Genomic DNA, 4,981 nt, shown 5'->3' on the forward strand with positions numbered 1-4,981 from the left:
AGAAAATTTTATCTCTCAAAGCTAGCTTATCAATTTATTGTTAAGGACAAATGCATAATTTCACTTCTTTAAGTGAATCAGCAGTAGTTTAGCCACGGGCTTCTTGTTTTTTTTTTTTAATTATAACTATAATCATGGTTAAAGAAATAAAATCTAGTAAAAAAATAACATAAAATCAGGATGTTTTCACATCTCAAAACATGTTTAGAAGCGTAGTAAATATTATTTTGTTTGAAAATATATAAAAATAATTTTTTTATTAATATATTATAACAATAAAAAAATACTAATTTAATTAAATCTCGCACCACTGTAGTCACTTGGAGGGATATGCAGGCCACAATATTTCCAATTAAATCGCGCACCACATTGTTTCTTGGTAGCTCTAGTAACAACTGAAAGGCCTACTTGCTTTCCCCGACCTGGCTTGTAAGCAATCGAAAAGTTGTTGTAAGTATTATAATAGTTATTTTTTAAAATATTTTTTAAAAATATATTAAAATAATATTTTTTTATTTTATTTTTTAATATGAAAACATTAAAATGATTTAAAAATATTAATTTATAACAAAAAAAAAATGAAATTTGTTTTAAAATATTTTTAAAACATAAAAACAAACACAACTATTTAATTCAAGTCCACGATCTACTATAGCAATATTTGCCCGCCAAAATAGAATATTTAACTCAGTAAAATTTCTGGAAATTATAAGAAAATAAAATAAAATATCTGGACGTTAAAAACATCCATCTCCTTCACCATTGAGAAACTATCATCCTTGCATCACTAACAAAAACAAAATTAGGAGGTCAGTTTATTTGCATGCTGAGCACATCGAAGAGCATTACATGGCTAGCTCAAGTTTATTTATCTTATCAATGATGAACTATTAAATAATTACACAAGAAAATGGATTGATGTACCTTATCGATCGTGGTCACTGCCCTTTGCAAGGGTGAAAAGGGTGGGCAGAGCATGGATTCTTATTTCTCCATTTTTGAGGAAATTCAAGCTGCCAAAGATGCTGAAGAGCTTTTGGAGAATCTGTCTTTTCTTGATCAAAATGTTGTACTGATGGCAAAGGCTACCTATTTTAAACCATTACTGCGGCTTCTTTCTGCAGGTATGCTAGTCAGTTCATTTAGAATTTCAATGATTTAAGATTCTGGTCATTATTAAATCTGGACAATTCATATGCAAGCATTGGTCTGACAAAATTTACCGAGTTCAAATGTTTTACCTAGGCTTACACTTCCTTGAGAAATTAGTGATCAGCCAAGGATAATTCTTTGCATGATTTCTTAATCGGTTGAGTGTTTAAGGCTGTTTCCATGTGCTTACCCAGTAACTAAAGATTAGTTTCTTGTCACGTCTAACTTATAAGGATTCTTGTTATGCAGGACCAGAAAATGTTAGAATGATCATGGTCGGGGCATTAGCAGAGATTGATTTGATTGATCACAATAAACTGTCCTTGTTTACAGATGGGACACTGGAGCCACTTCTTTGATTTCTCGTAGACGATGATTTAGAAGTGAAAAAGGTGGCTGTTAAAGCTCTTCAGAACCTTTCAAATGCACCTAAAAATGGTCTTCAAATGATCAGAAAAGGTGCAGTCGGAACTCTGTTCGAAATTCTTTATCGACACAACAGCTTATCGTCACCACATCTGCGCGAGCAGGCTGCATTCATAATTATGAACCTTGCCATGGCAACTACGTGCTCAAGAAGCTGATTGCGAGCAGATCTCATTACTGGAATCTGAGGAAGGTACTTTAAACTCTTCTTTCTTATTTCCTTGACGGGTCTGGAAATACAGAATAGCATTCTTCGAACTTTTCTTGCAAGGAGTCAATCTCCTTCTGGTGAAGAAATAAGGGCAAAATTGAGACGGGTATGCAATCCTATGAGCACTTTAGTATGAAGGAAAATAACCCTGACCTTATATCAATGGCACTTTTGGATAATGCAATGCCCTTTAGCATAGACAGATATATTCTTAATTTGATCTTCGAACAAATTATCTAGGATCATTTTTGTCGTTGATGATTTTAGATGAATTATTTAGCAACTAATTCAAATCATCTATTCCCTCATTTTTCTAATGCTTATGCTATTTACAGTTCTCTGCTGTCCAAGGATTGGTTCAATCATGCGAGCATGATCATAATATAGTACGAGCCAATGCAGTGAAACTATTCATTCTACTACTTGACAGAAGATGGTGATAACAACATCATTTTGGAGCATGTGGGTCAAAGACGCATTGAGACATTGCTCAAGATCATTAAGACCTCAAATGATGGAAGTGATTGCTGCAGGCAGCCATGGGTGTTATTTCTAATCTTCCTAATGACCCACAGATAACTATGTGGCTTCTAGATGCTGGAGCATTTCAGGTCATTTCTACCTGTCTTACTGATGGGAGAAGAAATGCCTCACACAGAAGACAGATAACAGAGAATGCTGTTAAAGCTCTTTGTCGTTCAAGAGATAGTAGCTCAAGCTGAAATTATTCCGATGCTTGTACAATTACTGGTTTTTGGAACTGCTTTGACGAAACAAAGTGCTGCCATTTCACTTAAACAGCTTTCTAAAAGTTTGAGTACCTTAAGCAGCACCAGTGATCCGATGTTGCCCTGTACACCTGGGAATTTGTACAGTGGAATCTTCCTTCTGTATTTTACAGGCTAACGCACTGGAAGTCTGGAACCCTTAGTGAGGATGCTCGGAGAGGCTGATCTTGGAGTCTGCGAAGCTTCATTAGATGCACTCTTGACATTGGTTGATGGCCAAAGGCTACAAAGTGGTAGCAAGGTTCTTGCTGAAGCAAATGCCATTATTCCAATTATAAAGTTACTGAGCTCGCCTTCTGCCACAGTGTACAGGAGAAGATACTGAGAGCTTTAGAGTGGATTTTTTGAACTAGTTGAATTCACTCAAAAACATGGAACTTCAGCACAGATGCCATTAGTTGATATAATACAAAGGGGAAGTAGTAGCATGAAATCCTTAGCTGCTAGAGCACTTTCTCAACCGAGTATTCTTAATGAACAATCCTCTTATTTCTGATTGTTCATAAAAAATATTTGCAATCTTCATACACATGTATCTAGCATTACCTTGTTCTGGTAATTTTGAATTTGCACTAAGCTAACGAAATTATAATATAATTCTTTCACATATTTTCTTTCATGTTGCCAAATTGTATCCTACTTGTTCTTCAGAAACTTTTCGCTGTAATCGACAAGACTAGATTCTTCAACCTCGGACATATATATAGTAGAAATCATTGCACCATCAACAATCAGCTGTCAGTATATATTTACAGAACTAGAAATTATTACATCGAAAAAAGGAGAGTAATAAACAATCAGTTCGATCAGTAAACTGGGCAGCCATCTACGATGGTCCCTTTGGAAGTTGGACAGCTAGCCAAGGGGCATCCTTTTAGGTTGTTCGGGTTGCTTCCCCGCCACGTCAGGCCAACTTTCTAGTATCCGAGAGGCAATCCCAGCATCAAGACCACCGGAGAGGATGTAATTATAACGTTTCCACCATTCTGTCTGATATTTGAACAGAACATTACCAGAAGGGAATCTAACAGTAATCCAATACTGGTGAAGTTAGCTAAGAAATAAAATTTATAATTTTTATATATACCTGGTTTGTAGTGGTAATAATTATACCAATTGGAGGGTACAGAAGAAGGCGATGACACAAGCTAAAGTGAAAAAAATTATAAATTTTCCTTCAGGCCCCAAAGGCCATCTTGCTTTGCTTCCATGGATCACTGCAGGTGGCAGGTGCAAACAGAAAAGCTAGAACATCAGCCAATATCATTTTACTGCAACCTTAACTGAATTTGATGGAGCATACCTTCCACTAAAGAACAAGGCTATACGTTTATCTGCATAAAAAATGACAACATTATCGCGTAGACAAACAGACTATAAGACATGCGTAACAGTGGCAGAAAAGAGCGGCAAATCCCAAGACATAAGTCATAGCAAAGGAAGTGCTCATATGTACCGATCGTGATTTAAACTTTGAGTTGATATTCTCAAGGATCTTGTATTCCTGACTCTAGCTACTTATATCAATTTTATTATAGATTATCCAAGTTTATATAAATTTTTAAAAATAAAATAATTTATTTTTATTAATATTTTATTTTTTATCTATAAATAATTCAATAAAATCAGTTGGGTCAAAAAGAATGATATTCAATAGTTGAATAATATACATTTGATTCTATTGGATTTAATAATATTATTAATAATAGAAATAGATATTTATAAAATTAAGTATTAATTTAACACCATGATATTTGTTTGGGATTGCAATAATTTCATAAAAAGTAAAATAAAACAAATCATCAATTTAAAATTAATAAAATATTAAAAATAAAATAAAATAAAAACAATAAAAAAAGAGAGAAAAATTCTTTACTATTCATATCTCCCGTGAAGTAGGTTGATATTTCACTTCAAATATTTTAATGATTTAGTAATTAGTAATAAGAATTATTTTTAACACTCACTGTGTTTGTACTCAACACATCCTGACCTAAAAAGCTTGCCATATAATTACAAAATTTATCCCTATAATTTATCAAAACAAATTAATTAATCCCTAGAATATAAAAGAATTATTAAATTGTCTCTTGATAGGTGTTGGTCTTGCTTTATTTAGTATTATTTTATTAAGAAAAGGTTTTCTCATCAATCTTTCCATCTTATCTACTTTATTTTTTCCTATTTAAAAAAAATCAGAAAAATCATGAAATGGAAAAAAGATTAAGTTATAAATGGATTTTAAAACATAAATATTAAATAAATAATTTCTAAAACAATGAGAACCATTTAATTAGTATGCTAAACTGTAGGGACTATGTATAATTAAATTAAAGCCTGCCTCTACTGCTATGAAATGAAACCGAACTGGTCAACCCTGTCTTGAACCAATTCAAGTTTAGGG

General features: G+C 33.1%; 1 pseudogene; it reads left to right on the forward strand.

The window, feature by feature from the left end:
• The first annotated feature begins 976 nt into the window (after positions 1–976).
• On the forward strand, positions 977–3,073 carry LOC133675983 (U-box domain-containing protein 24-like; annotated as a pseudogene).
• The last annotated feature ends 1,908 nt before the right edge of the window (positions 3,074–4,981 follow it).

This window comes from Populus nigra, chromosome 16 (assembly GCF_951802175.1).
Source record: "Populus nigra chromosome 16, ddPopNigr1.1, whole genome shotgun sequence".
Taxonomy (NCBI): domain Eukaryota; kingdom Viridiplantae; phylum Streptophyta; class Magnoliopsida; order Malpighiales; family Salicaceae; genus Populus; species Populus nigra.